The 25,876-nt window shown below is 46.4% G+C and overlaps 1 long non-coding RNA gene across 1 annotated transcript; it reads left to right on the plus strand.

Moving 5' to 3' along the window:
- LOC307221842 lies at positions 1-25,053 on the plus strand. The gene is made up of 3 exons (XR_013841561.1): positions 1-105; positions 22,802-22,937; positions 24,959-25,053. It is a non-coding gene; the product is annotated as an uncharacterized lncRNA (long non-coding RNA).
- The last annotated feature ends 823 nt before the right edge of the window (positions 25,054-25,876 follow it).

The raw sequence follows: 25,876 nt of genomic DNA on the forward strand, positions 1-25,876 counted from the left end.
GCTCCCTTGGGAAGTGGTGGACTCTCCTTCATTTGAGGTTTTTAAGGAGAGGTTAGATGGCCATCTGTCTGGAATTCTTGAGCTGTGATTCCTGCATCCCCCAGGGTAGGACTAGATGACCCCTGAGCTTCCTGCCAACTCTAAATTTCTATGATTCTACCCTTCTGGGACTTGCACTCTGGCAAGCTAAGATGAGTGAGGCTGGGAGGCTGAGCTGCATTTGCCCAGAATCACCCTTTTAGGGTGAAGGTCTTGCAGGCCAGAGGGAATGGGAAGAACAGGCATGCCCACCCCTCCACAGCACCCCTCTTTCTAGAGATGAAGGAACAAGGAAAAGATACCAATTATTTCCTGCTGCATATTCCCCACTCTGCTGGGAAGAAACTGTACTGAAGTTTTCTCTTGCATTCCCCACCCCTAAAAAGAGGAGGAACAGATTAAATGAAGTTCAAGAGAAGAGCAATAATTTTAATCAGAGGAGAACAACTGGGGGGGGGGCTGTGCAAGTGAAGCACACTTTCCCCGTGCATTATATTCCACCAATTAATTATTTAGTTACATGCTGTCTGTTATGATGAGAGATAATTAGAGGTAATTAGCTGAAAGAAAAATTAAAGGTGGGGAAAACTGCCAGTTGGTTATGAAAGGAGAGGCTCTTTAGATGACTTCGAAGATCTCAATGTTTGGCTTTTGGGGATATTTATTCCCCCTAAAAGAGGCTACCTAGTGGGGCTTGGTTGATGATGAAGCTCCTTCAGGATTAACCTGAGAAGCTGTTCGCCTTTCCATAGAAGACAGTCTTCTAGAAACATTTTCCCGACTCCCAACCTCTAGGCACAATTCTCCAAGAAGTCCCACCCTCTCCATGAATGACTCCTGGTGGATCTTCCAGATGCCCCAAATTTGTTAATTAAGAGCTCCAGAAGATGCTGGCTGCTGGATCAGTCCAAAGGACCATGTTATCCCGGTGGTCAACCAGTTGCCCATGGGAAGCTTGAAAGCAGAACCTGAGCACAGCTGCACTATCCTCACTTGCATCTGGAATTCAGGTGCATACCACCTCCGACACTTGAGGTGGAGCACCATCACGAGGGCTTTCACCTTTAGTAGAATCTGCCAGGAAGTTTGGTAAGAGTCACAGAAACGCAGAGTTGGAAGGGACCCAAAGTGCCATCTAGTCTAGTGCAATGCAGGAATCACAGCTAAAGAATCCCTGACAGATGGCCACCCAACCTCTGCTGAAAAACTTCCAATGAAGGAAAGTCCACCATCTTCCAAGGGAGCTCGCTCCACTGTTGAACAGCTCTGACCATCAGAAAATTCTTCCTAATGTTTAGTCAAAACCTCCTTTCTTGCCATTTGAATCCATTGATTCGAGTTTCTGCCCTGCAGAAAACAAGCTTGCTCCGCGTTTCATTTGCAAGCTGCTCTGTCTCTGCCTCACCTGTAGCCCTGATTTTTTGGGAGAGGCAAGTAGATAAATAGGGACCGCTTACCAGCGGGAAGGTAAACGGCGTTTCCGTGTGCGGCTCTGGCTCTGGCCAGAGCAGCGATGTCACGCTGGCCACGTGACCCGGAAGTGTCTCCGGACAGCACTGGCCCCTGGCCTCTTAAGTGAGATGGGCGCACAACCCCAGAGTCTGTCAAGACTGGCCCGTACGGGCAGGGGTACCTTTACCTTTACTTTAAACCTGGAGAGCTGCTTTTACTGTGAGCTCCTCGGGAACAGGAAGGGGAAATTCACACGGGATAAATGAAAGGGTGTAGAACAAGAGATATCCCCCCCTTTCCCCATGTGGCATTCCCACCAGGATCCTCAATGTCTCCCATTCCTCTGCGAAAACAGAGAGAGAGAGAGAGAGAGAGAGAGAGAGAGAAAAGCCACAACTGCAAGGATAATGGATCTGCCATGTGCTTGTAGATACAATTGATATATGTAGAAAATATCAACTGCCACTGAGAGAGGGGCTGCAGAGGCCAACTCCATTAAATCTGCCGGAATTGGTACATTTGACACACAAAAATGGTTGTAACTCAAAGGCACCGCATGAATAACACAGCCTTTCAAGCCGGGGCCCACCAGTGAAATATACGGCGGCCGCCTCACCTCCAGCCCCACCATGCAATCCGAAATCAATGCCTGCTGTTAGCTGGAGGATGGGAAGAGCCGCCCAGGAGAACATCAAGGCGGAATCCGTCTCCCCTTTAAACAAAGCTCAGAGGCTGCCCAGCACCCCCTGGGAAGCTCCCGCCTCTGGAAAGCAAACGGCAGCCCTCCCCACCAGAAGCCTTTTGAACTTGCCATTGATTCCTCCTCCCCAGCCACGGCTGCACATCATTAAAAATAATCGAAACGCCAGCCTACACAAAAGGCCCAGCGGATTTTCATACTGTGGCTAAGTGGCGGCTCCTGTGGAGTGGTGCTCTGGGTGGGCAGGAGGGAGGGAGCCTGGGTTTCCCGAAAGGGAGCTCAATTAATGGTCGGCAATAGTCAACCCCACTCCCTCCCACCCAAAAAGGAGAGGATGTATCCTCCATTCAGGGCCTCTTGCCAGGATGCCCAGGACTTTAACGTAGACCCTTCCTCGCCTTTCCAGACAGAGATTTGCCAAGCCCACAACAAAATACTTCTATGAAGGCTTGCCGCCCATTCTTCTTACTTGTGTACCTCTCAGAAGAGGAGGAAAAGATTTCTGCATTGCTGGGGGTTAGATTAGATGATCCTTGGGATCCCTTCCAACTCTACAATTCTATGAAAAGTGTGTTTATTGTTTATTTATTGAATGCATTTCAATCCCACATTTGTCTCCAAGGACCTGCATGATACTGTGGCAGCCAATATGTTGTGCCAGCGTGGTGTAGTGGTTAAGAGCGGTGGACTTGTAATCTGATGAATCGGGTTCGCTTCCCCACTCCTCCACATGCAGCTGCTGGGTGACCTTGGGCCAGTCACACTTCTCTGAAGTCTCTAAGCCTCACTCACCTCACCAAGTGTTTGTTGTGGGGGAAGAAGAGAAAGGAGATTATTAGCCGCTTTGAGACTCCTTAAGGGGAGTAAAAGGCGGGATATCAAGTCCAAACTCCTCCTCCTCCTCCTCTTCTTTTTCTTCTTTTGTTTTTTTGGTTGTATAATCTCTTTGACCTGAGATTTATCTTGCACTTGGAAGTAACACCCTTGAAATAAAGGAGGTCCCCCCTCCCGGTTGTCCACCCCCCCCAAACAACCACAACTGGTCTGCTTACCATCACTGGGATGTTGTTTCTTAATATACAGAAACCATCTTTCCCCTGGCCTTTGACATCTGGGGTATGTGTACTTATAGGACTCACACTATTCCTGTGATTTGCTTTAGCTGTTTTTAACACTGAATTAAAAATGGTTATAAATGCACCTTTGGACCTGTCAGTGAAGGGCAGGGAATAGGTTTAATAATGACAACAATAATGATGCAATTGTGTGTGTGTGTGTGTATGTGTGTGTGCATTGGACATGCGCCGCTTGGGAAATGATCAGCTTGTTAAGTGCACTTTAACGAGACCTTTCCAAAATTAGCAGTTTTGGACACAGTCTGCAAGTGGCAATTTTATCAATCTGTCAATGGGATAAGAAGGTGGGAGGTGCACCCTGATTAAGGTTGTTAGATTGGGGTCATGTCCCCCCCCACCCCCACCTCCAGCATTAGCTATTATGCTCTGAGTAGCAAAGGAGCATTGCTCTAATCCAGTCATTACAAGGGTTCTTAAAAAGAGATTACAGGATTTAGTTTTGTCAATGGATTTCATAGCTGCTCAACCTAATTGGGACGCGCTCTCTGGGTAAGAGCCTTATTGTCTTTGAAAGCGGTTTAACTCCTCTTGCGCCAAAGCGCTGTTATGGAGCCAAAGGGGAACAGACAAGCCTATATTCGGGGAAGTTGAAGCACAGCTGATGCATCTCTCATAACCGTGTTTTTCTCCCTCTCTCATAACAGTAGAACTTGTGGATGTTCAGTGAAGCTGAATGTTGGAAGATCAGGACAGAGGAAAAACAAGTCATTTGAGCAGCACATACCATATTGTTCGCTCTATAAGACGCACCAGACCATAAGACGCACCAGACCATAAGACGCACCCAGTTTTTGGAGGAGGAAAACAAGAAAAAAAAATATTCTGAATCCCAGAAGCCAGAACAGCAAGAGGGATTGCAGCGATCCCTCTTGCTGTTTTGGCTTCTGGGATAGCTGCGCAGCCTGCATTCGCCCCCATAAAACGCACACACATTCCCCCTTACTTTTTAGGAGGGAAAAAGTGGGTCTTATAGAGCAAAAAATATGGTAGTTAAACTATGGAATTCCCTCCAGCAGGAGGCAGCGATGGCTTTAAAAGAGGACTGGACAAATTAATGGAGGAGAGGACTATTGATGGCTCCTGCCATGATGGCTATGCTCTGCCTCCACAGCTGGAGAGAGCAGTGCTTCTGAGTACCAGTTGCTAGAAGCCACAGGAGGACTTGTGTTCAAATCCCGCTTGCATGTTTCCCACTGGGGCATCTGGTTGGCCACTGTGAGAGGAGGATGCTGGAGTAGATGGGCCATGGGCCTGATCCAGCAGGCTCTCCTCATGTTCATCATCCCACTTGGGGAGAGTCTTGGTGCAAGACAATCAGGCCCAAGTCCAGAGCATCAGGTTTTAAGGCATCTCTTCTAGGCAAGAGGCTGTCAGGGGGCAGCTGCTCCATGAGACTGAACAATGGGCTTTTCCATAGAGCCAGATGCAAAGTATTTGAATGGGTAGGGTGGGTGGGGAGTTCTAAGGCATAGGCAGGTACATTTCCTGGCAGTTGTGCTTGATCCCTATATTTATGTCCCCAGGCCAGGAAAGATGGCTGCTGGAATGAAGGGTGCTTTCCTCAGCACTCTCTTAGCACTCTCTCAGCACTGGGAAGTGCCAGACCTCAAGCCTCTAGATGCCAGCCAGGCCCAGAGACAAGCCTACAAGCCGTCTTTCCTACATTGCTGAGGGTTGGACTAGATGACCCTTCCAACTCTACAATTCCACCTGAAACATGTTAAATGCATTCACACACATTTAATGCCCCCTCTAGTTGGGCTCTCAATCTATGTGCAGAGTTGTGGGCACAGCCCCAAATAACACTTGCACTTTTTTTTTTTTAAAAAAGCAAGTTTCTAGTCCTCAAGCTGGGGACTGTGAGGATGGAAGAAGGTAACAGGCAATTTATAGGCTAGCTGAAGGTTTATTCACGCGAGCTGCTTACTCTCGTCGTGGGCGAGCTGCCTATAAGGAACCCACAGTACAGTTCTTTATTCTGAGAGAGAATTCTGTTCGACGTCACACCTTCTGTCCACTGGTATGGCCCGTCCATCATATTCATTGCCCGCCTTCCTTCTTATAGCCAGGCACCAAATGTATATCCATCTTGCAAAATGCTTTTGTCAGAAGACCCGGAAAATGCATTAAGAAGGGAGAGCGAATGGAATTGGTGAGGGTCAGGCTGAGATAAAGAAACACTAGACTTTTATTAACCATAGAGGGGAGTTAAGGTCTGAGACTTATCCCGTCCGCTTATTATTATGGGTTTTGTATTCTCTAAAGAGCAGAGAAAATGGCATCCTTCCAGGAAAGGAGCCAGAGCAGAAAATGCTTGCCTGCCTTCTGATTTAATCCCCCTCCCTTTAAATATTGATTCTTCTTTTTTAATCAAGGAGGGGAAAGAAAAAGAGAAAGGGGGAGGGGTGGAGAGGGGTGGGGAGGGGCCCTTGTCTCTGAAAAAGTATAAGCCAGCATGGAGGAAAGAGTTGAATTTCTAATCAAGGTGAAGTTAAATCTATCTGCGCTAGAGAGGAGCATTTGAGCTGTTTTCTCCTGGGTTCAAAAAGACAATCTGACAAAGTGGAAAGGAAGAGACCTTTGCCGCTGGGTGAGAAACAAAGCAATGAAATTAAAGCTTCTTCCAGGTGCCTAGAGCTTCTTGCCTGCTTTTGGCCTTGCTTAAGGCATTAGATTTTGGTTTATTAAAACAAACAAACAAGCAAGCAAGCAAGCAAGCAAGCAAGCAAGCAAGCAAGCAAGCAAGCAAACAAACAAACAAACAAACAAACACCCTTCTGTCTTGGCCAAAACTCAGTGGCAGGATTGATGGCTGGCATGCAGAACATACCAGGATCGGACCCCCTGGCAGCAGCTTCATGCAGGCAGGGCTGGGAAAGTCTCCCACCTGAAACTGTGCAAAGTCACGGCCAGTCAGAGCAGGAGACTAGTAGTAGCTTTCTATGCTGATAAATGTCACAAAAGCCCTTCTGGATCAGACTGAGAAGGTCCATCTGCCCAGGAGCCTGCTGCCAATGGGCAGCCATCAGACACCTTTGGGAAGCCCACAAGGAGGCCATGAGGACAGCTGCCATCTCCTGCCCTCCTTACAGCAAGTAGGATTGCATAAAGCCACCATGGGTAGGGGTATGCTTGCATTCATTCATTCCATTTATTGCATTTATTTATTGGCCACCTCTCCCCCCCCCCCCGAATAGCTCAAGGTGGCATACATGATTCTCCCTTTCTGTATTTAATCCCCATAACAACCCTGTGAGGTAGGCTGGGCTGAGAGACTGTGACTGGCATCTAAGGCCACACTCAGTGAGCTTCATGGCTCAGTGGGGATTTGAATCCTGGTCTCTCTCTGGTCCTACTCTGACATGCTATAACCACTATATCACACCGACACTCAAGGGCCTCAAAGTAAAAGAAAAAAAGCCATTTGATGTCAGATAAAAATGGTGTATATTGTCTCCCTGCTTATTCAACATAAGCAGAATTCATCATGCGAAAGGCTGGGCTGGATGAATCCCAAGCCGGAATTAAGATTGCTGGAAGAAATATCAACAACCTCAGATATGCAGATGACACAACCTTGATGGCAGAAAGTGAGGAGGAATTAAAGAACCTTTTAATGAGGGTGAAAGAGGAGGGCGCAAAATATGGTCTGAAGCTCAACATCAAAAAAACTAAGATCATGGCCACTGGTCCCATCAGCTCCTGGCAAATAGAAGGGGAAGAAATGGAAGTAGTGAGAGATTTTACTTTCTTGGGCTCCATGATCACTGCAGATGGTGACAGCAGTCATGAAATTAAAAGACGCCTGCTTCTTGGGAGGAAAGCAATGACAAAACTAGACAGCATCTTAAAAAGCAGAGACATCACCTTGCCAACAAAGGTCTGTATAGTTAAAGCTATGGTTTTCCCAGTAGTGATGTATGGAAGTGAGAGCTGGACCATAAAGAAGGCTGATCGCCGAAGAATTGATGCTTTTGAATTATGGTGCTGGAGGAGACTCTTGAAAGTCCCATGGACTGCAAGAAGATCAAACCTATCCATTCTTAAGGATATCAGCCCTGAGTGCTCACTGGAAGGACAGATCCTGAAACTGAGGTTCCAATACTTTGGCCACCTCATGAGAAGAGAAGACTCCCTGGGAAAGACCCTGATGTTGGGAAAGATGGAGGGCACAAGGAGAAGGGGACGACAGAGGACGAGATGGTTGGACAGTGTTCTCGAAGCTACCAGCATGAGTTTGACCAAACTGTGGGAGGCAGTGGAAGACAGGAGTGCCTGGCGTGCTCTGGTCCATGGGGTCACAAAGAGTCCGACACGACTAAACGACTAAACAACAACAACAACAAAAAAAATGGTGTGGCTGTTGATTTTTGTATCAGCCAGACATCAAGCTTGCTTCCATGTTTCCCAAAGTGCCAGGAAAGTGGCATTTCACAAATGGCCTCACGGGGAGCTGTGTGCTTGCACAACTTTTGTTTGGGTCACTTCCAGACCACCTCTCTCTTGAGCATCCACCCTGAATTGTTTGCATGACGTTTGTGGGGAGGTTAGATGACGTTGCCAATTTATTGAGGATTCAGTCTGATTTGTTCCCGGGGATGTTAGAGGCCGTTGCCTCCAGCAAGCCCTACCCCATAAATTCAAATGCATGGATCTGTCTCGAGTGTAAACCTGCTAGCATGAAATTATGTATACAAGAATCGTGGGGAACTGGATCCGGTCTGTAATATGGATTAATTAATTCCCCCACTCCAAGGACCACCTTTGACGGGTGGGTGCCACTTAAGGAAGGCTCTTCAATGTATAGTCGCAAATCAAAACACTCTCCTGGTTATAAATATTTTGTGATGACTCTGAAGGCTACAGAGAGGGACCACTGGGGTCAAAACAGATTTTGGTGACATCAACGTGTTTCAGGTACCATCGTTGTGATAGCAATTGGGGGGGGGGGTGCTGTGTTCTACTCCCCAGCAGTGAGGCAGGACCCAGAAGTGCACAGCCACCCTCCCCTCTATGAAGGGGCTTCTTTCCTTGCATTCTGGAGCTGTCTAATTTCCTGAGGGACAGACCTGCCTCCATTCCTCCCAATGGCTTCCTAAGCAACGAAAAACAGTAATCTTCTTAAGCAGTATCACTTTCCTCTCATATCAAGTCCAGGGCTGTTCTACTCCCTCCTGATCTCTGTTTGATTGTTCCCTGTGTTCAGACATAATGTAAAAAGTTTTTTTTTTATTCCACCAAACCTTTGGGGTATAAAAACCCCCACCTATATATATATATATCTTGCTGACTCTGCTGCTTGTTTTATTATGCTTCCTTGTATGTTTTTATTGATATTTTAACTGAGGCTGTTTTTCTTGTAATTTATATTGTTATCCCCCCCCACTCCTCCACTGCCGGCTGCTATTATGAGGGTGGGGTATAAACATATGGAAAGAAAGAAATTATACTCTTTCCATAACCTCACTATAGGGCACATTCCACCCCTTGCAATAAAAGTAAAAAATACAACTACGGAAATTACTAGACTATATTGCATTGGCTCCTGGTTGGCAGTACCACCCCCAGGGTGGAATTACCTAGCGGGGGCACCATTGGAGGTGTAAATGAGTACCTGACTTTGAAAAGTTGACATCACTGGATCAAATTCATCATTCTCATTAAATTAATTAAACAAAACGCTTTTAATTGGATTTTTAATAAATGTGCAACTAATTGCTACTGTTTTGAATTCTATCTACCTTAGTGGGTCATGCCAACTGCTATTCTGAATAATGCTTTTCATAGAATAGGGGGTGAGGACTGAGGATGAGTTGATGGAAGCATGGGGCAGTGGTCTGAAATAGTTTAGGATAGTGCATCACTTAATTGCTGCTGTTCATCTTTCCCTTGTAGAGAAGGAAGTTGCAGCTATTTGATCCCCTCCCCCAGTATTGGGAGAGGTGTGGGGTGCACCTGCCTTTGAAGATATCACTTTACCAGACTGTCAGGAGCAGCTGGTGCTCACACTGTTAGTCCAAGGGTCAGCTGAGGAGGTGAGCCCAACAGGCCAGAAGAGGCTGGCCCTGCTGAAGGAGGAGAGATGCTCGACCAGCTGGAGGATAATGGCTTGGCAAGGTGGCATATTTAGAGGGGGTTCCAAGCAGGGAGGGAGCAAGGACAGAGAAGGAACAGCAGAGAAGAGTAAATGGCTAGGCTGTGGTCCAGCCACAGCACACTGACCTGTTAGGACACACACAGTTTGGGAGGAAGGCCAAGGCAGCAATGTTGGGGCTAGCCACTCCACTCGAGAGTCGAGGAGGTAGGAAGGCTTAACTGATGGAAGGGAAAAACTGCTTACACATCTGATGATGGAGGGGTCAATGGGGAAGCACCTCACCTGAATGAAGAGCTCCACAGTTGTCTCTTGAAGGCAAGAAAATCCCTGGGGCTCTGAAGAACCATCAGAGGAGGGTGGAAGCCATTCACACGAACATTTCTGTCCAAGAGGACAGAAGAAGACACATCCATGCTGGAGTTGCCGGCTGCAACCCAGAGAGCTGGTCTTTCTCTCAGCACTACTGCAGGAGACAAACAGGGACAGGCCAAGGGATTGATGGGCAGGATAGCAGAAACCATGATGGCCACATCTTTTGCAACCTCAAATCTTTAGGGGAACACACTATCTTTGGGTTGCAAGCTGGCAGGCATGGTCCACCAGGTGTCTCCCATCCTTATCTGCAAATATAGCAAAATGGAAGAAGAACGAGAATAACAAACTGTAGCAGTTGTTATTGGTTGTATTTAATGCTAGCCCTACTAAAATAAAAACAAAATAAAAAAATTCCTTCCAGTAGCACCTTAAAGACCAACTAGGTTAGTACTTGGTATGAGCTTTCGTGTGCATGCACACTTCTTCAGATACACTGAAACAGAAGTCACCAGACCCTTCTTATCTCATTCTTATCTCATTATACATGACAAAGCCATTTTTCACCTCACCCCTTGCTTTTTCCTGTAAGACCTATTGCAGTCGTTAAGAGTCGTCAACAGGCTCATCACAGCTATCTGCCAATCACCCAATCCCACCACCCTTCTGAGTAATACCCCTCCCCACCTTCTCACTATATAGAAGGGTCTGGTGACTTCTGTTTCAGTGTATCTGAAGAAGTGTGCATGCACACGAAAGCTCATACCAAGTACTAACCTAGTTGGTCTTTAAGGTGCTACTGGAAGGAATTTTTTTATTTTGTTTTGACTATGGCAGACCAACACGGCTACCTATCTGTAACCTACTAAAATAGACCAACTAAAATTAATAAACTGAAACAAAATTTTAAAAAAATCCTTCCAGAAGCACCTTAGAGACCGACTAAGTTAGTTATTGGTATGAGCTTTCATGTGCATGCATACCAATAACTAACTTAGTTGGTCTCTAAGGTGCTACTGGAAGGAATTTTTTTATTTTGTTTCGACTACGGCAGACCAACATGGCTACCTACCTGTAATAAACTGAAGTTAGTCACGTCCATTAATTTCAATGGGTTTATTCTGAGTAGGTCTAGCAATGAATACAGCTCAACACCATCACCACCACCACCACTGCCTGCTGACACTGATTTAAATGTATAAATTAATATAGGCAGTCCAAATAAACATCTAAATGAAATTGACAACTATAATCTATGTGTTCAAATGCAAAAAGGGCAGTAAGATCTTCAGACCATGAGATGTTGGTGGATATTAGTCCTTCCAGTCATGCAGCACAACTCATTTCACTCCCAGAAGCCACTTTTGTTGTCTGTCTTCTCTGGAATGTAATTTAAGTGTGTGTGAATACCTGCATATATTGAGGATTTCTCCAAAATGAAGTTGATATGAGCAATAGTTACCAGAAAGAAATCACCACAGGTCACGCCAACATCCCTGGGTTTCTTTTGAGCAGTCCAACAGGACATTATCATTGGATACTTCAGAAGCATGCTGGTACAAAACACATTCTTGGGGATCTTCACTCTTTATGGTGGCACCCCCCAAATAGCCTTCCCTGGCTCCACTTCCTCTTCATGCTGGCTCTGCAGGCAAGCACTAAATCATTGCTGTTATTTCCATACTTCTTGCTCATCGTGAGTCAATATCGCCCGTTAGCCAAGAAGGCCCTGAGCAACAAGTGGATCCCTCTGCCGGCTCTTTCCTCTGTCAAGTGGATGCATTTGAGGCTCAGATACAGAATCTCATTAGTTTCCCCTCACTCGGCTGCTCTATTGATTTCTCCTCATCCTCTTCATTACTAGTCGCATCACAGTTTGGAAGCTGTTTGGAAAAATTTACAAATAGAGGGGGGGGGGGAAAGAAGAAAAGAAAAAGAGGAGGGGAAAAAAATCCCTTCAGGAGGAGCAAGCCCATGACAGACATCAGCAAAAGCAGGGAAGAAAGTTCCCCAGCTGCTAAACTCAAACTTCTCCGCTGTGATGTGAATGAGGGAGATGATAGTTCATGGAGGTGAAAGGAACCCAGGCACCATCTTGTTAGGGGAAGGACCAGTGCTCCCCCACAAAAAAATGTTTCCCTACTCATATTGAAATACTGCCCCTCAATGAGGCCAAACTTAGATTCACAAAATGTTTAGGGATATGTGTCCCCCTGCATTCCCCCCAGAAAAAAGGCACTGGGAAAGACCATAGCTCAATGGTAGGTAGAAGCATCTTCTTTGGATGCAGAAGACCACAGGTTCCACCCCCCATGAAATCTCTAGGTAGGGCTGAGATAGAGTCCTGACTGAAAGTCTGGAGAGCCCTTGTCAGTCTGGACAATACTGAGCTAAATGGGTCTGTGGGTCTGACTTAGTGTGGGGCAGCTCCTAATGTTCCTATTCCAGCCTTCGCCAATTTGGTGGCCTTCAGATGTTTTGGGTTATGAAAACTCCCTTCAGCCCAGGCCATACTGGCTGGCATACGTGCCAGCTCCTAGGCGCCGAGGCACTTTGAGCCCCCCATGGGTTATTTTTGAGGAGCCCCCTCCCCCCGCTGAGAAGGAGATGGGCTCCACCTCCTGGCTCCTCATGACATTGCATGCATGATGTCAGGACTTCACATCGGGCCCCCTCAATCATCTTGAGAAGATGGTGCCTCTGCTGGCTGGTACTGATGGGGATTTTAGAGGGTGCCAAGTTAACAAAGGATGATTTATTCCAACCCTCTGTCCCCCCCCAACCCCCTGTAGAACATTCCTGTAGCTGTGTTGAGGTCTTGAACCAAGAGGTGGAGAAGGAGACACTACAAGGCAATCGGTCTTAGATTCTGAGGATAATGGAATAGCCACATCCTCAGAACATATAATGAGAAATGTATAATGGGAAACTCAGGTTGAAAGGCAGGATGGAAGAATGTTTGCTTAGCTAGAAGCTGGAAAAGTGATATGAGAAGGGGCAGGTGGAGGCAAAGGCCACACAGAACTGTGTGTGTAGGCAGTGACACCTCACACCCCCAGGACATGCCCAAGGCACATATGTGCACAAGGTATCCACGTGACCCTCCCCAGTTGCACGAGGCTTCCTCACCCGTGCCCCTGGCAGATTGCAGGAATGGTGATGGGTATCCACCAAGGATTCAGGTGTCGGCCGGCTTGATTAGTTTCCCCCCTCAGATGAATTCACTCCCCATTTCCAATTACTTATTTCTTTTGTGCTTCCAGAAGGAAACTTCCACCCCACCAGAAGGCCTGACATTCATGAAATCACATGTCAGCTGCCTGGCGGCAAATGACACCTTGCGGGCCCCAGGCACCAACGAAATAAACTCTCCCCCAGTATTTAAAATAAATAAGAAAAGATGCTCGGCTCTGGGTAATTTTGCCTTGTCAGACGCAGAGTGACAAGCTGCACGATGCACTTTCCCCACAACCTCCCTCCCTTTTCTATGACAGGCAAAACTGAACTTTCCATCAAATGATGCTTAATGGAAGCAGCGTCTGAAGCCACAGACTTTCGGAACCCATCCAGGGAAGAATTCAGGCCTAATGAGAGGATGTGCTAATGACAGGGATGGAGACACAGGGATGCCTCCCTCTTTGGACAGTGGAGCACAGGGCAGTCTGGTTTCAGAGATCCAAATATCCAAATATCACCTCCTAGACACACATGGTAGGATGTCCCTTTATTCTTTGGAGAAACATTGGAGGGTATGGAGTTATCCGACCCCCGAGCCGTCTGAAGGCAATTTTGCATTGGGAAATTTTTAAAATGTCTAATGTTTTATTATGCTTTTATACATGTTGGAAGCCACTCAAAGTGGCTGGGGCAACATAATAACAATAATAATAATAATAATAGCAAAATTATCATTATGGAATGGGATGTCCCTATTTTCAATGGAGAAATGTTGGAAGGTACGTGCTCTGTAGCCTCTTCAAATACTTTTGAGTGCGAAGTGAAGGACACGAGACAGGTGTTGGTCATCAGGTGAGCTGTGCATAAGCAAGCTGCCAGCTAGTTCTGCGAAGGCTCTTTTTATTAGCACAATATGCAAAACCAGTCAGATACATTTTGGGCTGTGCCCTTTACACATCTTCCAATCATGTGATCATGGGGTGGTACAAAGTTATTTTGGCACCTGTTTCCACCGTGTCATTTCCCCCTTGAACTATGTATAATGAAGGAGACAAAGGTCACAGACAGGGCGCTACTAAGAGAGCAAAGGTTAGATAGAGGGCATGATGTTCAGACAGCTGTGGCTTGTCTGTGGGTGAAAGTGTGCTCCACACCCGGCAATCATTCCTTCATGAGTGGCTGCAACTGCGATTATGCTTCTTACTCATTTGGATAGAGGTTTCTCTCTGTATATATAGGACACCTTTTTGCACAGTGGGAATGTTGCTGAGATAGCTCAGTCACGCGTGAGATTCTTAATCTCACGGTCATGGATTTGAGCTCCACATTGGGCAGAAGATCCCAGCACTGCAGGGGATTGGGCTAGATGACCCTCATGGTCCCTTCCAACTCTACAACTCTGTGATTCTATGTAGAAAGGTAAGACTCACATGTCCACTCACTCTTCACTTCTTGCCTCATCCACCACCTGCACGTGGCTCCTGGCATGTGGCCTAGAAGGGAACATAGTCTGCAGGGACTGAAAAAGATTCATTGCAGTGGCAGTCCTGCACAGAGCAGAGCAGTAGGGGGTCCTCAATCCCATTCCCTCCACAAAAGGCAGAATCTGCAACTGCACTACGGAAAAAGAAAAAAGGGCACGCAGCAGAACCCATAACTTCAGATAGTCCTGCAGCCTTGAAACTGTGAGCAAAATCTACACACATTTTGGCACCCATTACCTGAAACCAGGTTTTCCTGTCTGAATGGCAAGCTCTACATAGGCATCCTTCTGCTCCCTTTGATTGGAGGTGGTGTTAAGAGATCTCCCAAGTGGACTCTGTGCGCAAGACCTTCCTGCTCCACTGGATCAGCGCTGACCTTTCTCCAGCCCCAAATTTGTAATGTGGTAAACTAAGCTTGCCTAATGAGCTGCACTATAATCATACCCTCCTTGCATACTTCTCATTTGGTGAGCACTCTGAAGGTAAAGAACTTGTGTGGCAAGCTAAATACCTGAGAGTCTGTCAGATACAGTGAATCAGGGAAGCCAGGCAGAAGCGTCACAGGGAAATGGGAGGCTGCATCTCTATCCTTTCAAGAGCTACAACTCACAGATTCATCCAAATGAGTTCTACTGTATATGCCTGTAATGGTTCTAGGGGTTGCTCGTGCGTAAACCGGTGCAACGCCTGGCTGGGTTGCCTGAGTGAACCTTTTCTGTCCGGACAGCCATTCACCCGTGGCTGTCTCAATCGCGGGCAGAATCCGTCAGTGGGCGTTTCTTGAACTTCTTCCAGCAAAGAAGCTCTTTGACGCCTAGTCTCCTCCTACTCTCCCTGCGTGGAAGCCTTCTGCGCAAGGAGGGTGTAGGCAGCGGAGGACCCTTACTCTCCCCGTTGGTCCCTGGCAAGGAGTCATGGGACCGCCTCGCCGATTCCCCCATCTGCCCCCCTTCTCCACTGGTGCTACGCTGATTCTCTTCCCCAGAAGATGGGCTGCCTCTCCCCATCACGGGACACTCTCTGGAACCCCTCCGGAGCCCGCTCTCTCCCTCCGGCCCTGATGGCAGTTCCCTGACAATGCCCAAAGAGGCTTTAGATTTATCTGCCTCAAATATCCCCCATGTGTAAGGTGGGGGGAGATATTTGGTTTGGTTTACATTTCCAAACTCACCTAAGTCCTAAAAAGATCTTCACTGGCTCCCACTAAGTTTCCGAGCACAATTCAGAATGTTGGTGCTGACCTTTAAATCCCTAAACAGCCTTGGCCCAGTATACCTGAAGGAGTTTCTCCACCTCCATCGCTCAGCCCAGACACTGAGGTCCTCCTCTGAGGGTCTTCTGCTGGTTCCCTCACTGCAAGAAGCAAAGTTACGAGGAACCAGGCAGAAGGCCATCTTGGTAGTGGCACCCTCTCTATGGAATGCCCTCCATTCAGATGTCAAGGAGATAAAGAATTACCCAATTTTTAGAAGACATTTGAAGGTAGCCCTCTATCGGGAGATTTTTAATGCTTTGTGTTTTTATTATGTTTTTAGATATGCTGTAAGCCACGTACCCAGAGTGGTTGGGGAAACCCAGCCAGATGGACAGGGCATAAATAAAAATGCTATTATTATTATTTACACTTTCTGCAACAATATACAAAGCAAAATTCGGCTACTCTATAAAAATGAGCACTGCTCCAAATTTTGCAGTGCAGGTTTCCAAGCAAAAATTTTTCCACCACCACCTCTCTGGTTGTTTCCACACTAATGCTCTTTGATGCAGCTTAGGCATTGCTTTTCTGCAGTGAGCTTGACAGTGCTATCTTGACTTCTCCCACCTATGCAAGAGGTCCAGATTGTTGGCACCTGTCTGTCTCGAGAGACAATGGAGTGCATCTCCATTAAAACCGAGGTTCCATACAGCACTTAACATACCACTACAGGTATATTATCGAGCCATTGCCCTCCTTACGGCCAAGACCCTTTTCCATTTGCAAAGGGGCCCTACTGACATTTATTAAAAACTTCCTGTTGGCAAGTTCAGCCCATTTTTCCTCCTATCGATAAGGGGAGGGGAGCTGCCAGTCCTCCTCCTGGGCAGCCTCTGAATTGCCTCTTGAGCTGCCTCTCAAAATTGCCCCAGTGTCAGTTCAGGGAGGGGGAGTATTATGCCAAGGACAGACCTCTGGGCTTTTGAGACACTTCTGCACACACCCAAATGCTGCCCGCCATTGACACGATGAGCATTTTGTTTGTTGGGTCTAGGCTGCTTTCCTTGTTGTTCCACACATATTTCTGGGGCTGGGCAAGCAAGTTTCAGCAGCCCTATATCACTGACAGCCTCATGGCTCCATGCGTGATATTGCTTATTACCATGTACATGCCCTATTAGCGGGGGAACAAATTAGATTAACCTAATGTAGTACATCATTATTTAACACCGTTTCAGTCCCTGCTGCTCAAAACCCAGCTTTTAATAATCCAGGAGCTGTGCTTGCCCTGCCAAGCTGATTCTCCGAGCTTGCAAACACTGGAGGCGGGGATCCCTAAGATTATTGTGCTGTTTTACTGAGTCTTATTGTGTTGTGAGAAAACAGAGCAAAGAGTCCAGGGTGTTCCTGAATCCCAAGATTATCCTGCACTCCAGGTGCTTGGAGGGAATGGGGAAGGGGTGGGGGTGGCATTTCCCATAACTATCTGAATTCCCCACTGAGTAATTGCAAAATCCTCTGGTGCATCCAAGCCAAGTTGTAATGTTATTAACTTAGCCAGGCAGAAGCCAGCAGGGGAGGGGAGAGAAAAAGTAATCACGACTCTTTTCTCTAAAAATGGAGCCGAGGGATAATTGAGTTGAGCAGAACAGAAGTGCGGCGTTTCCGTTGCCTGAAAAAAGGCAATGATGATGAACAGAACTTACTGGTCTCTCCATATTGATTTATCTTTGGGCGACTCCAATAAATGAATTAACAGAGGAAGTTATCGAAAGGGGCACTGGTGGGCTTTTGAAACTTTCATAACTCCACACTCACAGCCTTTTCTCTAGCCCCAAAGATCTTGCAATATTTGCAAAGTTTCCCAAACTTTCTCTTGGAGAGAGCTCACTTCTCTGCTCTGCAAGACATGGGAACAGCAATGTAATATGTCTAATCCTCATGAGCATTTCTATTTTTATTTTATCAGAAAAAAATGGCAAGGCTGCCATAAAAAATATGGTTTTATAAGATAGGAGTAATCAAAACACTTGAGAAAAAAACAGGAATAATAATAACGACTTATACAGGGTGAAACCATTCAAGATTGTCTTGACATGTGGAACGACAACATCTTTATATTCAACATAATTTAGACTGCAGTCTACATCCACATTCCTAGGAGAAATGCAATGGGGCTTACTTCTGGGTAGACATGTTTAGCATAGGATTACACTGTTAGTCCCTGTAACAAACAGTTGCTAAGTGGAAGGTTGAATCCTGCTCTCTGCAGTGGACTGGCAGGCAGAGCCAGCCCACCCATGAGGTTGGATGAAGAGGCTGCCTTAGGTGGCTTCTCCCAAGGGTCATCACTCCTGTTTTGCCAGCCAGCTTTGCCACCAGCTTTGCCCTCCCATCAGGTGGTGTGGCAGGGCTTTGCACCAGCTTCTCTTAAAGAAAAGAGCTGATACAAAGCCCCACAGGCAGGCAGGAGGATGGCATTCAGAAAGGATCTCCTCCCTGCCCAGCAGTGAAGATTCCTTATGGAGTTTGCACCCCAATTGCAGGGGCAGCAGAGGGCATTTCGACTCAGGTTCTGAAATGCCCCAGCCTGTGCCAGCTTACAGGAGAGACACAGCTTCTTCCCCCGCCCACTCGAACTTCCATATTCAATTAGGGTTAAAGGAACACTATTTATACATTAGCCCCAAATGATTTGGGCCTAGATCCACGCTAGGTGTTCTGCAGTTCAGCCAGGATCAGGTAAGGGCCAATTTACCAATCTAGGGGCCCTGGAATAAGTGTGTGTGGTGGGGCCCTATCAGTCAGACTCTTGGCTCACCTGTCTCAGTATGATTAAGAGTGACTTGCAGCTGCTTTTCATGGCTGCACACAGGACTTGTTCCCAGCTCTATGTGGAGATGTTTGGGACTGAAGCTGGGAGGTTTTGCTCCCAGTTAATAATAACACCCAATTATTCTGAATACATTCCTATGCAGAAAATCCAGGCAAGTTCAAATGAAAAAAAGAAACTAGCAGATAAAGGATAAATGTTATCTCCTTGTCTGGCTTCCTCCTGTGCTCCTGCTTGTGGGGGTTTGTAAAAAAGGGAGAATTCTGAAGAGGGATCTCCATTACCTCAATAAGTACCACTGCATTCTTCTTTTTCCACCTCATTTTGCATCCAGAGGGGGGCGCTATATGTCCAAGCCTCAGGACAACCCAGCTACAAATATTCATAGAAGGAAGGTTCTGCATTCCGGGAATTTCCCAGAAAGTCTTGAGGATGTAGAATCCCACCATTTGAAACAGACTCCCTTGAAAGATGGTGGACTCTCCATCATTGGAGGTTTATAAACAAAGGTCGGATGTTCATCTGTCAGGGATTCTTTAGCTGTTATTCCTACATTACAGGGGGTTGGACTAGCTGAAGTCCTTTCCAACTCTACAATTCTATGATTTCTTAGGTATTTTTAGAGGGTCAAGTCATACTGTTAGATCATACCCACTGATCAAGCTGCAACAATCCCTAATCTCCTTCTACATGCCACAAGGTCTATTTCTCAAAACGAGATGACCAGAATCTTGCTATGGTAGCAGAGAATAAACAGGGTATTACTTTCTCAGCTGTTGATAGAGGCAGCGATTTCCAACTTTATTACATTGTGCACTTGACCCTCCATGACCTTTAATAATTCACCTTAAAACAATCATAAAAAAGGATGAAAGAGAGGATGCTTCTATATCTTGGGATTGATTTCCTGCCAGTCTGCTCAGCAGAGACAACTCTCAGCAGCATAAACTTTGGCCACCTTTCAATGAAGGCTCAGCTGTGTCCAGCTGCAGGGCCCCCAGGAATATCTAGGATGGGTGAGAGCAAGACTTTCAGGCCAAACCGGGGGCTGTGGAAGAAGTGCAAGAGAAAAGTTTTTCTTCCTCTCTCATAGCACTAGAACTCATGGGGGTCCAGTGAAGATGAATGTTGGAAGATTCAGGACAGAGAAAAGAAAGTCCTTCCTCGTGTAGTGCATAAAGTATGGAACTTGTGCCCACAGGAGGCAGTGATGGCCACCAACCTGGATGGCTTTCGAAGAGGATCAGACAAATTCATGGAGGAGAAGGCCATTAGCCATGATGGCTGTGCTCTACTCTGCAGAACCACCTGCACTGCAAGAATCGCAGCTAAAGAATCCCTGCTTAAACGCCTCCACTAAATCATAGAATCATAGAACTGTAAAGTTGGAAGGGACCTTAAGGGTCATCTGATGCAACGCCCTGCAACACAGAACTCACAGCTTCTCCTCCCCTTCTCTTCCATCGGCCAAATATTGCTTCCTCTGTAGGTCACTCAGCAGGCCTAGAAACTTCCTCTCTGACCATGGGTTGCATCTCACAGAATTCTGCCTGAACTTTAAACTCATCCTTCCGCTGCCCTTTGGGACACAGCTACCCCCTTGCCTTCCCCTTGGTTTGACACTTCAGCTCATAACCTCTCTTGCCTGTGACACCATAGTTTGGTTTCTGCCTCGCTCCAAAGCTGATGGCCATCCATCCTTGGTTAAAAACCTCTAGTGAATAATAGAATCATAGAACTGTACAGTTGGAAGGGGATCCCAAGGGTTACCTCACCAAACCCCTTGCAAGCACCCACCTCCTTCTGAGGTAGTCCATCCCACTGCCAAACAGCTCATATCATCAGGAAGTTATTCCCAGTGTTTACTCAGAATGTCGTTTCTTGTCACTTGAATCCATTGGTATGGGTCAGAGCTCTCTTTGGTTTTGGAAGGAGGAGGCATGGTCATAATCAACCCAGGGGAGACTATATGAAGTCTTTGCATTGACCAGGCTTGGTGTAAATGCTGGAAGAGTGGTGGTTGCCTCTTCTTGCCTTGGCCAACCTTCAGCCGAGGCTGGGGAGCAGCCCATCCACAGCCCAGCTCTGGTGCCTGGCATGGCCACACTTGGTGGCCCCATTGTATCTCACTCATTATGAGGGGTTGATCAAACAAACATCCTGGAACTCATATGGATGTTTATGATGGCACTGAAGAATGGGAAGGAGAAGCTCTGAATGTGCTGGGCCCTGGGGTAACCCATGAAATGCAGCCCAGGACCGGTCCAGAATCCAAAGGTTCCGCTAGGAGTCAGTCCGACAGCGCCAAGGCAGGACACGAAGCAGGAAACCAGGCAAGGACAGGTACAGGATCTCAGGCAGGATCTAACATACAGCAATGTTCCTCCCGCAACCTGGGGAGGGGTCCGACTGCCTTTTATCTTTGTTGGGGTAGCGGCCAGACCTGTTCCCCCAGCGACTCACCTCCCTGTTTCACCCAAAGGTGAGCACTCCTCCTGCGAGTACTCAGGTCTCTCCTCTCAAACCTTAGTCTCTCCAGCTCGGGAGACGTCGGTGGGTTACCAGACCCAGAGGCCGCCTCAGCCTCCCCTGACCAAATCCGTAGTGGAGCAGCTGTAAGTGATGGCCCAGCTGATGGCAACGAGGTAATCCCTGCATCTGGAGCCAGGGCAGGCTCAGGCCCCTGACTCGTCCCAGCTGGTGTTTGTTGCAGGGGAACCTGTGCAGACTGGGACTCTTCAGGATCAGGCCCCAGACTGATGCCTGAGGCAAAGGATCCGGTGCAGACTGAGTCTCCTCTGGTTTCTGAGTCTGAGCCTGAGTCCCAGGCCATCACACTGAGATGCTCTACATGTGAAGACTAACTGATAAATTTTCAGATTATTTACCGGTATATCTCCCCAGAAGCCAGCAAGTGTCCCCTGCGGGGCCTTTGGGGCTCCATTGTCCACAATGCTAATACTGGCCTGTGGCTAGCAAGAGAGCAGCGAGTTATTAAACTGGAGGTAACACGTACTAAATTCAAATTAAATGTGGGGAAAGAGAAGGGGCTGTTTGTGACTTTCTCATAAATCAGCCAGCAGCTGATGTGCCATTGTCAAATAGCACATTTATTTTGATCTTTTAAAGTGAGTGTGTGTGTTTGCTACTAGAACTGGGGGTGGGGGGTGGGGAGACTTTAAAATCCCTTTCCCACCAATAAAACTAAAAGTATTTTGAAAGTTTAATTTAATTTATGTCACAGTTTAGATTTATTGCAGCTGGGACGATGGAAATAGACTGATCGGTGTTTTGTCAGTTTCGGTCTCTGGTTGCCAAGGCAGCCGCAGCGATTGTTGAAAAAAGAATATATGAGGAGAAACAAACCAGCAAATCCATGGCAGTTTGGCGGATTCCAAGAGCAAGATGGGTGGAGGAGCTGCACTGAACACCAGGCCGTGCGCAAGAGAAATAATAAACAACCTTTACTTTGGCATTCCACATTCTGCATTAAGAAATGGTGCCTCTGTGACCTTTGCAAATTATATAGATTGCTGACGAATTTATCATCGTGCAGTTTATTTTGCAGTTTGACTATTTAACCATACTTTCAGCTAGTTTTGCTAGTCGTTGAGAAAAGCAAGTCCTAACCTCTAGAGATAATAACTTAGAAAAGAAAGCTCAATTTCTCAGTGAGTTAAGTGTAGCACTTAGTACTACATTCTGCACCTCATCTCATGTTAACAATAAAACAGAGTTTTAAAACTTAAAAGAACAAACAAAAGCCAAGCCCAGTTTCTAGCCTTAATAGAACATTTTGCATATATACCGTGAAGAAGTGTGTGGCATCAAAGTCTAAGAAACCACAAAAGGCTTGAAAGCAGGATGGAAAGCAATGGCCAAGTGGTGAGCAGTCTGGACTCCTGACAACTGAATCCCAGAACCTGAACATCTTTGAAAATTTGTAAAATTTTAAATCTTTAAATCTGGGCATGTTTGTAAATGGCTTGCTCTGAAAAGAGGGTTTATGCAAGGACTGCAAAGAAAACCTGCAGAATGAGCCTGTGGGTTTTTCGGATGTGGGAGCAATAGAAGAATGTGGTAGATCCTTTTTCCGTACCTGAATTACTGAGAGCTTAACATTAAGGCAGGTGGGATTTTATCTTTTTCATTTCCATTTCCAATCCACATGGCTGCAGTTGATTAAGAAATGTTTCCTTCTTCTTGATTTAGGTATTACAACCTACTGGTGTTTTCCACTACATTGTTTCCATTTGCTCTCCTGCAGAAAACAGGTTATATTCTCTGCTGATGCATTCCCAGCATCAAAGCCCCCATCACTGGAAATGTGCACATTGTGTGATTGGACTAACAGCCTTGGTTGTTTCTTGTTTCAGGTGGTTCAAATACCTTTTTGCTTGGTGTCTTAAAATACATATTCACCCCGCGCTCTTTCTGATGCCTGCATTTTACATGAATTGCCCTTTGGAAAGGATGCGCTGTCAAGCTCCCTTGTTATTTCTGCTATTGCTGGTAGGTGTAATGTTAATGTAATCTTCCTATATTTATAGTACTGTACTGAAATATTGGGGCTTTTTCGGTATGCTGTTATGTTGCACTATATTGTTATGCAACTGTTCTTACAATTATTATTATTGTTAAATTATTGTTAAATTTATTAATCCTTTTCTTTTGCCGTGGGCAACTCAAAGTGACCCACAAAAAGAATGGAAAATAAAATGAAAGACATGTGTTTATTAAAACCGGGGCTGGGGTGGGGGGAGAGAGTTTGATTTTGAAAGGCATTCCTGCTTTCTTTGTTGCAAATCATTTTGAGAATGATTATTTATACGGAAAGATGGCATACAAATAAGATGATGAAGGAACTGAAGGGAGGGCCAGCTCCTGGGGGAGCAACTCAAAAGCTCTCCATGTTGCTACTTTTGGACAAGGTCTTTGGATTCCTTGCACCACCAAACAGAGAACAACAAGCCAGGAATCACATGGAACTGATATGGAAAGCAGAGCTCCAAGGGGCTAGTTTTGTCATCATGGTGCTCTTGAGATATTGTTGGGCTCTGACTCCCATCAGCCCCAGGCCAACTAGCATGGCTGATGATCAGGGATGATGGGAGTTGGAGTCCAACTGTGGGTGTGTTTATATTACTGCCTTAGAGTTCAGTGAAGTGCTACCCCTGTGTGTGGGGTTCACAGCTCCCTACTTCCGACTGTTCACATCTGCATGTCTTCATTACCTTTCTATCTGTGAACACACTAGGCCAGGCATCCCCAAACTCGGCCCTCCAGATGTTTTGGGACTACAACTCCCATCACCCCTAGCTAACAGGACTAGTGGTCAGGGATGATGGGAATTGTAGTCCCAAAACATCTGGAGGGCCGAGTTTGGGGATGGTGGCACTAGGTGGCATTGATGGGACGGGGACATATTTACCCTCTGCAAAGGTTTTCACATATTGGCTAGAGATGAATCAGGAACGGCTGAAGGACTTGAGTCAGTGTGAAGCTGGTCTGAGAAATGACGTCAAACAGTAGCATTTTATAACCAAGTACACACTCAATACGCATTTTGGATAGTATTGTGTGAACATGGATTAAAAATCCAATGCTGGAAAGGCAACAAGTGCCCATTCAATGGGGGTGTGACCATGAGCAGAGCCAAGGGGGTGGGGGGCAGCTGCCCCTCCTAAATCAAGTAAATAAATAAAAATACTTACCGGTAACTAAAAGTGGAAATTGTAGAAAGATTCTGACAGATTTTTCTGAGCATTTGGGGTCAAAATAAAGCAAGTCCCCATAAATCTTGGCTACCTAGCCAGGATTTATGTTAGGGGGTCAGATAGTCAAGATTTATGTTAGGGGGGCAGAACACCCACCTGTCATCAACCCCTGTTTGGCTTTCTCTAGCAGATTCAGAATGAAATGTCTCAACAACAGTTGTTTTGCATTACATTACTTCTGCTTGGGACACAAGACCAGTAGGTTCTGTTAGGTCTCCTGTGCTCATTGTGTGGTCTTGGACAAATCATTTCCCCCCAGTTTTACTTCCATGTGTGTAAAACGGAATAATCACTACGTGTTTTCCAGGGTGAACACACTAGAGATTGCATAGCAAATAGCATTTCTGTGGGGAAGTGATTAGTAATACATTCTTGGCTTCAAACCCAGTTAGTGTTAGTGAATGCATGTTGCAAACGTGTTTGCCTGAGATTCTGTTTCGGAAATGGATGAGTAGGCTCAGCCAATCTGTCTTCCATGGCTAATTGGCAAGGCGCTTGTCTTGGCCTCATTTACTGTCACCAAAGTCCTGAAATGTTTTCATCTCTAATTCATAATGAATTAGCCTTTCATTATGCTGAAAAATTAAAATTTCATACGAAATAAATATTCATTTTTGAATGGTGGATGTATCCCATCTATCTCATGTACAAAACACCCATTTGACTTGCGAGTGCTCATTATGAATTTTTGTTAATTAGAAGGCTAATTGTGCTTACAACAGTTTTTCCCCAGACCCACCAATTCCTTTCTTGCAGCTGGCAAGGGGACAACCAGATGTGTTTCTGTGTGTAATGCTGCTATTACCAGAAAACCCGTCTTTCTACTGCTGAAAATGATATGAAGGTGAATTACAGAAACCTATATAGTCCTCTTCAGGCTTAAACTGCCCCCTTGCCCCCCCAACTCAGTGTAGACTGGGTGCCCCCCTCTGCCCCAACCTTCTTGCAATGAGAAGTCTGAAGGGAGCTTCTCATCATGTTTATCTGAGGACAGTTAGAAGCCTCCCTGCATTATCAGGGTTTCTGACCACAATAAAGTCTACATATTAAGATGCCAAAGGACTACAGGAAGCAGCCATGAGGCAAAGGCAAGACCAAGAGAAGGAACCTCTCAGGGGAGAGGGTCATCCAGAAGAGGAGAGCTGTCAGAAAAGCTTTTGAGCCTCTGTGGGAGTTGGTTATGCCACATGCAGCCAATGTGGTGGCCCTCTGTGGTGACCCTCTGGATGTTGTGAGACATGGGTGGCACTATGGTCTAAACCACTGAGCCTCTTGGGCTTGCCAATTGAAAGGTTGGCAGTTCGAATCTGCATGATAGGGTGAGCTCCCATTGCTCTGTCCCAGCTCCTGCCAACCAAGCAGTTCACAAGCATGCCAGTGCAAGTAGATAAATAGGTACCACTGTGGCAGGAAGGTAAACGGCCTTTCCATGTGCTCTGGTTTTCGTCATGGTGTTCCATTGCACCAGAAGCAGTTCAGTCATGGTGGCTGCATGACCTGGAAAGCTGTCTGTGGACAAATGCCATCTCCCTCAGCCTGAAAGCGAGATGAGCACCGCAACCCCATAGTCGCCTTTGACTGGACTTAATTGTCCAGGAGTCCTTTACCTTTACCTTTTACCTGTGGGACTCCAGCCCCTGTCAGTCCCACTAAGCATGCCCAATAGTCAACCAA

The sequence above is a fragment of the Podarcis cretensis genome (genome assembly GCF_951804945.1).
Source record: "Podarcis cretensis genome assembly, chromosome: 8".
Classification (NCBI taxonomy): domain Eukaryota; kingdom Metazoa; phylum Chordata; class Lepidosauria; order Squamata; family Lacertidae; genus Podarcis; species Podarcis cretensis.